Below are 10,934 nucleotides of genomic sequence, written 5' to 3'. Positions count from 1 at the left end.
GCGTAAAGTGTTTCAACAAGTTTCCGTTTCTTTCTTCTTGGTCGGTTCTGGCGATAAATGTCGAGTGATCGCCAGTTAGATGTTAGCAGTTCAGTAAATGAACATTTGAATAATGTGCATTCTTTTCGTTGTATATTGCCAGCAACCACATTGTCTCTTATTGAGTTTTTTGTAACTTTGACAACGAAAGTTTGTACACTTTTCAGAAACGCAGCAGAATAGGTTATGCAATTGATAAACATAATGATATATTAAAACAAACAAAAATAGATAACTTGTTGAAATATCCAGATGGCAGCAACAGGTAGCCCAGATGCTCAAGCAGGCCGAGTTGGGAATTGTACGCGAATGTTTTCTAGTTTTTGTTTTTAAAATAGTTGCTTTATATAATGTTTCACATAGAAAGATGTAGAGTCTTCAAATATTTATGTTGCATGTGAAAATACAGACCAACAGTCAAGTTACTTGAAAATGTTAATCAGTTACGTAATGATCTCGGTGAAAATTTAGTCACCACTACAAATGAAAAAAAAACCAGGTGCTAACTATTGATAATTTTAAGTGATTTAGTGTGACCAAGTGAGTAGTAGTAGTGTGGTGTATGCTATTCATAGTGACATACATAAGTAGTACGTAAAACTAACTAAAAGTGTAATACCTGGCGTCACAAGGTCTAGAAGATTGCATTGAAGAGAACAGGAATTTAAACGGAAAGTAATTGTAATAACAGTAGGAATGAAGGGACGATGAAGTTTGTAAGAGACAGTCGATGGAAGATGTGAACTAAAGTATTTAATGTGTGGTTTTCATATTTTACCAAAACACAAATTTTTCATATAGCTAAAGATTCATCTTACCCACCTGAGTGTCTGTTTACTACATCCAATTCGATCGAAAAAATCTCTCCATAGCTACTAAGGGAAGTGATTTACCAGTGACCGAATCGTGTATCTGAGTATTCGATGAGAAATCATAATGTCTTTCCATAAGTAGATTACAGGAATAACACTTCATGGTTTAGTATTTATACTCCTAACTAATTACAGATTTGTTTAACAGTGAATTTACTAATCAACATGTCTTGTGAAGTAATTTCGCGTACAACGTATAGAAGCATTTGCGCGTAAGATCACTGCATTATAACAGTTGATCATATTTATTCAATCTAAGGTGTACTGAGTCAACAAATGGGCTTTATTACAAGTTAATATAAGAAAATAATTATCAAAGGATTTCAATAACAAATAATCATATGTATTAGAAGGAAATTTCTATTATTATATTTTAGCACTAAGTGGATGTCTAATTTCTGAAGTAAATACTTGATATTACCTATACTGGACTGCTAAAACTGAGGAACTATTAAAATGACCTAGCCAATAAGTATATAGCTAAATTAAAATGAGTATGCTATTAAAAAGCGATAAGACTAGAGTGTGTACATGATGTAAGAATTTACCAAAGTTTAAAAACTGTCTTTCAAGCTTAAAGATTCGTAACATATATTCAACATAAACTCGTTTATATAACTTTAAATAAGTTTACTTCTAGACTTCTAGTAGAAGCATAATTCGTTTTAAACTATTAAAAGTAGCATCTAAATTACCTATGTTTGTACCCATTAACTAGTCAACATAATATGTTTGATGGAGAGAAAGTTGATAATCCTGTTGAAATCTACTGAAGCATATGCTTTACAAATTGACTATTATTGTGTCAGTGATGATATTATTAACTTGAGTTAAATTTGAACTAACGACAAAAGACTATTTATTATTTCCTTTAAGTTATCAAATACGGTTCATATCAGAACGAGTGAACATTTTCATAGTTGATGAACAATTACAGTAGTATACAAGACTAATTCTCATCAATTTAATACATTTTATATACTACAGTACAGTTATTTCCTTTTTAACATAAATAATTAGACAATTAATAATTGAATGAACTTTTCAAATAATGTACTCAAGCAATCAATGAAATAATCACAAATCTGATTAACTTGGGATTAATAATATGGTTTTACGTAATCTTTTCATCACGAACTGACATCAGCTATAATGCCAAAACTCGATTTATCCAAATGGATGGATGAATTTCGTGCCAAAATCTGAGACCTGTTATCTTATACCGGATTGATTCGTCCATAAATTATAGTCTCGCCGATTGAACTGAAAAAAACAGAAAGGAAATGACAGATGAGAGAATTATAAAAGACGTACAGGACAAATGATATCGCTGCCAGGGTCAATTGTAGTGATTGAAGACTTAGTGAAGATAACCACGTTATTGTTAGCTCAAAATTACAAAGTTCTTTGCTAAGATGTGGAAACCATACACTAAATACTTCATCTGCAAATCCTTTATTAATTATCCTTTACATCGTTTGTGATTCTCCCATTTGTCAATTTCTTTTTGTGTTCTTCAGTTCAATATTCTCAACGTATTTTTTATAGGCCTTCCACTTCTGATCGGTGTCACATGCTACTTATATCTGTCAATATAAGTAGCATGCACCACATATTTGTTTAAAACAGTAAATTTTATATTGTATTGTTTCTCTTTATTCTTATCATGTTAATCATAACATTAAAAAATGTTATTATAAATTCGATATTTGCTTCAGATAGTCACTTGTTGGAAATTATTTCTCATTAATTTAGATGAATTAGTTATCGACATTACAATGTATCACAAGCAAAAATGGTCGAACAACATTACTCTATAAAATATCATTTGAATTAACCGGTATATATATATACATATATTCATTGGATCTCTGTCGGGTTAATCAACTATCTAGAATATCCTTAGCAATGACGAATTAGACAAAAAAATCACAAACAATTAGAAAATTATGTTTTTTGAACAGTTGACTTCACGACTCGATCTATGCTATACCACTATCGGAAACCTGGAAGCGCAATACGGTCGTTTCGTCCCAGTATGGGACCCCTCATCAGTGCACATCCATGATCCTGAACACAGAACTCAAACCCGGGACGTTTGGCATCGTGTGCAAACGTTTAACATTTAGACCGTTGAGACGACATTCAAAGGTGTAAACGTTTAATTTCAGTTAATCCATGATCTTGCGCACTGTTGAATAGTCCCATACTAGGACTAAACGGTCGTCCTGTTTTTACTACAGTAGTAGTAGTAGCATTCAATATAGCTAATTATTTCAAAACAATCCAATGATTTCATCTCATTCGCATTTGCAGATGGTTTATCTTTGAATACAAAATTTACTAGAAAATACGTTAGCTTTAATGCGAAATCTAGTCGTTTAAAAATGTTACAGTATATCCGAAAAAATATTCTTCGAAGAAAATTTGTTGATGAATCTTATCGACGGATGCAAATACCTATATAATATTATAAGCTTGATAAAGTTATTTACAATGTCAATCACAAACAGAACGGTTTATCCTAGTGACGGTTGATTGAAACTTCATTCGAATATGATAGCACGAACAGTTTTTATAATTTTGCGCGACCAATCTATAATAATGCAAAAGTTGAAAACAGTGTAGATCGCCAATGTAGGTGATGTGTATTGATAATTGGGATCTTACTCGAGTTGGACGGAAATGTTATGACCAACCGGCTTACATCGAATTCAGGCCCCGGTGTTAATTCACAAAGTGGATTATCCTTTTGTCGTATCCAGGTATTAAGTCTATTTTGATGACGAACATACCAATGTTATAGAGATGTATTAGTAAGAATAGGTACAAGTAACATAGTGTGATCACTGACTCATGTGCGAGAATAGGTAAAATGCTCGATATTCAATAATCCGACTGCCGGATGACTTGACTAAGGTCCGGTGACATTTTGCTAATCCTACAAAATGACCTTAACTGTATAAGACATTTGGTAAATCAAAACAATGTGGGAAAAAGACCATTAGTTATTAAAACAGTCTTCATGTGAATTCATACAATTCATTCATAATACGCAAACACTACGATAATAAGGGATAATTTTTGGATTATTTTCATCAATAAATTAAATTGTTAAATACTGATCCAAATGTTCTAGTATTTATACTCCAACTATCGAAATAAAGTGGCAAAATATTGTCGTGTATTCACAGTATTCTGATTGGACAAAAGGAATCCTGTAAAGTTTAATTTCACCTAAAATTAAACTATGTCTCGAGTACTTAGAGAAAAAATTCATGCTTGGATAAGCTAGAAAACGTTGTGGAAACCAGATGTCATGTTTTATTATAAACCATGTTCAAATAACAAACTTGGTATCCGATGAAATCAAGAACCGATCTAATTTAGCCTAACACCAAAAACATGTAAGTACTAGATTTCTGATTTTTCCTAGTATGAAACTCTTTAGCAGTGGGTGTTCACAACTCTTCAAACGATCAAGATTTCGAAGAAATTCAACAATCTTCACAACACCAAACTAAAAACAAACTTGACCATAAGGTATAATTAATTGGTGAAATCATCTCAATAAAAGTTAGATACTTCTTGTACTTGGTCATACTGAAGCATATGAGCATGCTCATTAATTTTCTAAAAGATATTGATTTCTATAAATTACTCATTACTCAATACTGAGGGACAGATCAACAACATAAAATATGACTTCTGCATTACATTTAGATACATTTTATACTACTATTAATTTTTCAGGTAGGTAATCTGGGAGTTGATAATTTCTTCGGGTTATTTCGCGAAGTATCATCAATAAAGAATACAAACTGTCAACTGTTTTTAGTTTTACACCATTATATTTCAACTTGGTGGCTCAACATCCCCATGCTTGCTATGGCATGCGAAATCTATCGGTTCAGATTTTGCGGGAGTGTGGACAGATACACTTGAGGAGTAAGAAGTTAAACCAAAGCATCTGTCCACTTCACTTTGATTTTCAATTGATCAGTATTTGTTGTTAATTTATAATTAGTGCCGACCTTTGAACGTTATAAGTGTAAGGAAATGACAACTGCAATTTATAATTTGTATTGGAAACTGTCTTCAAAACAAACAGAGTAACATAAGCATAGATTGAGACAAAGTGATAATTTAAGGTAGCCGGCAAGAAACTCTGAACCTAGGTTTCATACTACTTGACACTCACCACCAAGGTGTACCTGTAACTGATGGAATAGAGAATCAAAAAGGCTATGATTAGCAACGAAAACTGTTTTTGGAAGCTTGTAAAATACTAATATTTCGTTTCTGTTATGTCCTATGGCCCATTAAATATTACATGACAAAATCGCCAATCAGAATATCGATTTCCATGACCTTGTCCCTGCGCTAAACCAACGAAGCGTCAATCAACACCAGCAGTCTTGAGTCAGCTCTGAGTCCTCTGGTCCTCTGTATAGTAGCTTCTCGCCTAACCCAGACCGTTCAGTACAGAACACAATCTCAGCTTCCGCTATGTGAATCGTATATTTCAGACATACGTGGTTTGTATACAAGCAGACCAGACCGCATCTCACATAAAATTAAAAATTACAATCATACAAGATCAAGCTAGAAGTGTCTTTGAGTATAGAATACTGTAGCCAATACATTAGAATTAAATTAAGGATGATAAAGTGTATAACAATAGTCAATAGGTCACATGAAAGTTTATGATAAAGGGAATACGAATGTATATATATATATATAATTACCCAATGAGAATATATGTAATAATAGTCCATAAATAATTCCTAGCAATTACCATTAATATGTTTTTCGTTCGGGTATAACTATTTCGTCCCTAGTTATTTCTATAAACCGTAAGCTTTCGTTGGATGCATGATTCACAGCCATACCCCTTTCTATGTCATAGTTACTGTAATTTAAACGTCATCTTTCGTACCCAGTTTTACTACATTAAAGCTTAGTTGTATTTTTCTAATTGTTTGTGGGTTGTGATCGTGTTAGTCATCTATTTATTCCCATACCTTTTTACATTAATCTGAGTCAGGAATCAGGACTAAATCGAGTAGTGTTCCAGTTGACTCGTCTTCTCTTCCACTCTCTCGCTTGTCAACCAATCAGGTGATAGAATGGCTTTCGTCCCTCTGCCCAACACCGTTAGACTCAGTTGGGACTCACGCATTTCTAGTTCCAAGATTGAACCAGTTAGTCTTAACCTAGGTCGAGACGAATTCTCCCCCGTATATTACTGGGTAGACAGATCAAGGATGTAACGGTATTCTTGAGGGAACTGATGGTCCCTAGTGGATCCGACTCCATGTCACCCAGCTTCATGGTCGGAAATGTTATCACAAAGCTATTCGAGCACAAGATGGGGGTGTCCTGTCAACTACCTCCAGCCAGCGTCTTACATCTCAACACAGTCCAAGAGATGTTGAGTCAACTAGAAAAGTGGCCACACTGCAATTTAGTAGATACAATCCAATCGGTGTTAAGAAGGACCTGACTTCGATTAAATTGATCACTACTCAGTAACTAGTCAATTGTAAGTATATGTATAAATTAAGTAGTCAATATCTATACAATCCCAAAACTGTTTTTATAACGTCATTATTGTTTTTTAATTTCCAAATAAAATTAAATTCATTAAATGGTAAATGTCTTTATTATGTTTGCTATTTTCCTTTGTACATTCGTTTGTTAGCAAGAATGAAATTGTTTCTTTTGTTTAGACATTTTGAAGAGAGGACAGAGAGAAATGTGAACAATTCGGAAAAGTAATAAACACCATTCATAAATTTAATGCATTATGGAATAAAACACAACTTTTATTATTATTGTATCTAAGGTGTGAAAAGACTCGTACTACTTATATTAAGATGCCATTGTTATTATTATTATTGTTGTTGTTAAATTCGATCTATTTAATAATAAAATTCGAAAATATTTGTTAATTCTTTGTGTTTTTAGATTTTTGGTAGTTATGGTATTTTGAAGTTCTATTTGATCTTAGTACGATTTACTTGACTATAAAATGGAAATGCAAGCAGTATCGTCAACTGTTTCTTCTTTTTACAAAGACTGTGTGGAGTTTTCTGGATGACCAATGTAATTTTTTTACGAATAAACTTAAATGTCCACGAAAATATAAATAAGCTATATATATGTATATTTAGCTGATTCGTAACCAATAACCTCGGAATTGATGGAATTCTATTAATCAAGTTGTAACATGGTCATTTGTTCAAGTGACTCAATATTATTTAAACTATGTTAAGGTGCTTAGTGGATGAAGATAGCCGGTGGGAAATTGAATACTTAAGTTTTGTGGTATTTGGCACTCATCAGAAAGTCATGCATGTAATCTTGAGGGAGCTAATATTTCCTGTGAGACTCAAAACTACATCACCCAGCTTCACAGTTTTGGTTTAGGGTTTTCTACTGTCTACTTCTAACCACCTAATGAAGAATATATAAAAATGAAAAACTGATGTGAACTGAAAAGCCAATTAAGATAACAAGTAAGCACTAAATAACTACATTTACAAAGTTCAGCCTTTAGTAAATTTTCGTCCAGCCTGAAGGTACCATATACGCGGAGGGAGTGTGAGGAGCAGGACATGAGAGAATTTGGAAGAGAAAAGAACAAGCGAAAACGAAAGCCTACGGCTCAGTAAGCACTTCTCACGCGTATGCATTTAATAATGAGATCGATCGACAACAATCAGAAATAGCACGATAGTCCGATTAATATCGTATAATAATCGAAATTAGAAATTTATAGCGTAAGATTTCGAAATTCTCTACACAGTGTCACCACAGAGATTGAACCCACGACCTTCAGTCTTCATTAATTTAAACTGGATGTAATATCTTAAATTCCCTAGATTAGAATCATTCCAACATAGAGTCTTCTGCATTGTGCACCCATCATCCGACATTGGAGTCTCTTATTGAATAATTAATCACTAGGTCACTTTGTTAGTATACAATGTTACACACTCCTAAACTTCAATCAATCCGTGATATAGTCCTCTGATCATCTAATGCCATTTGTGACCAATGTTTCACTCGGGGCATACCTAAACTCTTCTGATCACGATTTCTTATCAGAAATTCAGGAACCTGTACCAAATTTAAGTCGCCCTCTAGTGCTCCGTAGTTTTCAAAGGTACTCCAAATGAGTTACATCTGCAATAAGTATAACTTACAAAATATAATCCTACAAAATCTCTTCATCAATTATTGATTAGAATATCTATTTCCCTACTTACATTAATTAAAAATTATTCATTAAAGCGCTTCGTCCTAGTTACAAATAAGATATAGATATCTGAATTTTTTGTAGATCAGTGAAATATACGGTACTGATGGTCTGTAGGGGGGAATAATTGGCTTTTGTACATCATCATTTAACTACAATATTTATTAAATTATTGTGTTGATCAAAACATCTAATTCAAAATCAATCATTTCAAATATAATTTTCACATATAATCATTTTACCGTTTAAAACGTTATGCCTCAATTATATAAATGTCTAACAATTATTCGTATTGAAAATATTTCCTTATCATTATTAGGACTAAACAAGTTTATCTGCTGCAATAATAAACTATTGTGTTGTAAGCGAAATTATTGAAAATCCATTGACTACCATTCTTCTCATATTGTGAGAGCCCCGGAGTGAACATTAACTCTGAGACGCAGGTAAATCCAGCTGAAGGGTTACAGAAAGGACGAAAAGCGCTTCCCGGATTCGACTTCTAGCCACTATCCATCTTTGCTTATTCTTCTCATGGTTTTCTTAACAATCAGGTAAAAAGGATCCCATAACAGAAATTACTAAACAATGTAAGGGTAGAAATTTTAGCAAATAACTTTTGAAATGAAATTACAAACTACGTTATCCAATTTAAATGATTAATATAACCGGAGTAATTTTCGTCAAGAGAAAATGGTATTCTAGACAGGGTATTTCGTTCTAAAAGTTGAATTCATGAGTTGATCTGTGCTAGACCACCATGTTGGTAATAAATATTTAGAATTATTTCATCAGGTAAGAGTTACTAGTCATTTTTTAATACATAAGACAATATTGATTAATTTGCAGAAAATCTACACATGATAACAAGAAATGCTCATGATGGATTAATCAATTGAATTATGACTTATATATGCATAATATTATGTAGATCAATAGTCTTATGAGACAATGTACAGTAATGTACTTTTAAAGAAAAAAATTAAAATATTTAACATCAATCAACTGATAAATATCATGTCAGTTAATTTGTAGTATATATGATCAACAGTTCTGATAAAACTGTACTATACTGGTTATCTTGATTAGGTCAATCAAATTTAAAATAGTACCCTCGGATTTTTGCATGAAATTCAAAGCTCAGTGAAGGACAACATGTATCTTACTAAAAACTAAGCAAAAATGTTTATATCTAGTCAGTGAAATGCCTTTAAAATATCTTTCATGCAACCAAATAGTGTTTAACATGTTCTGTAAGCTATATCTACTCCATGTTGCACTTGTATCCGTATGTACTTCGAAATATTCAGGGCATAACCAAGATTATTTTTGTGGCAAAATGTATTCTCCTACTCTAACAACATGTTTCACTCGTAACTCTTAATTCTGACACTCCTAACTTTAAGTTCTAAACTTAGCTGCGATGTAAGGTGGAAGTAGTCGATAGGAGGTCCTGGATCTAGGTTTCATCCTATTCGGCACTCATCAGCAAGATGTACCTGTAATCTTGGGAAAACTGATGCTCCCTGATGGATTCAACTCCGAGTCACCCACCTTCACAGTCAGAGGCTTGCAATCATAATGTACAACTAGTTTATAAGTCCTAACAAATACACAACCAAAATTATACTTGATAGTTTACACCACAGACTGAACTTAGTTAAACAATCATTAGGAACTAGAAGGCATGACACTTGTTCAATGAGAGCAAAGTTAGTGTGAAGCACTTGTTGGCAGGCCTAAAGATTTTGTGTTTGATCTCCGGTTAGGTTTTGGATGCGCACTATTTACGGGATATATATCACGCTGTGACAACTATCTATTACTTTTCAGTTTCGAATGGCTGTTTCATTATGTTCGGTCTATAATGAAATCTCTAAAGCCCAGTAATCTTTACAAACCGCTTATATTAATACAATATTATTGATATGGGACAGTTAAACATCAAAAGAAGTCTTACATTGTTACTGAAATATTGATAAAATTAAAATACACATCATATATAACAAGTTCGGAAAGTAGAATCACAGGTTTGTCTACACAAACATTATTCTTATTTAATTTTATTTATTTATTGACGATGTTAAAGTTTCTCATTTTCTTGAAGAACTTTTAACGAAAATATTAGACTCGTTTACAGTCAGTCGATTGCATCATATATATTTCAACTGTCAATATTTAAAGTTATAGTGAGGTTGGATTCTATGCTGAAATTGAACTATTGCTTGCTATTGATCTCATAACATCATTTGAGGAATCACTAAAAATCATTTGTAAAGATTAACTACAAACGTAAAGGAAATTTATATCCAATCAGGTAAACTTATGATAAATGAACATACTTGTAAATTTATTATACAAATAACAAAAGAATTAATATCAACTAGAAACAACTGGAAAAGATTGTCCAGGACAGAGTTGGATAGAGAAAGCTGGTGGACAACCTATGCTCCTCCATGAGAGGTAACAGGCGTAAGCAAGTAAGTAATAAAAGATCAGGATTATAATTAAAACCGACTTTAATCGATGTGGTATATATATAAACTTGGATTTTAAATTTAACGATATTGATTTTGCAAATCAGTTTACTCCTCATATTTCTGAACTAACAATTATTAATGTCTCTGAAACGTTTATTCTAGACAATAAATTTGTTTTCACCGAGTTATCTGAGATACCTTAACAGTTCATGTTAAAATTAAAACATTTTCTGAGAAAAAAATAGAATTGAAAACTAGTCATCTAAAATGTATTACTTT

Source organism: Schistosoma haematobium, chromosome 1 (assembly GCF_000699445.3).
Source record: "Schistosoma haematobium chromosome 1, whole genome shotgun sequence".
Classification (NCBI taxonomy): Eukaryota; Metazoa; Platyhelminthes; class Trematoda; order Strigeidida; family Schistosomatidae; genus Schistosoma; species Schistosoma haematobium.
The sequence above is the reverse complement of the archived record's forward strand: the minus strand, read 5'-3'. Positions refer to the sequence as shown.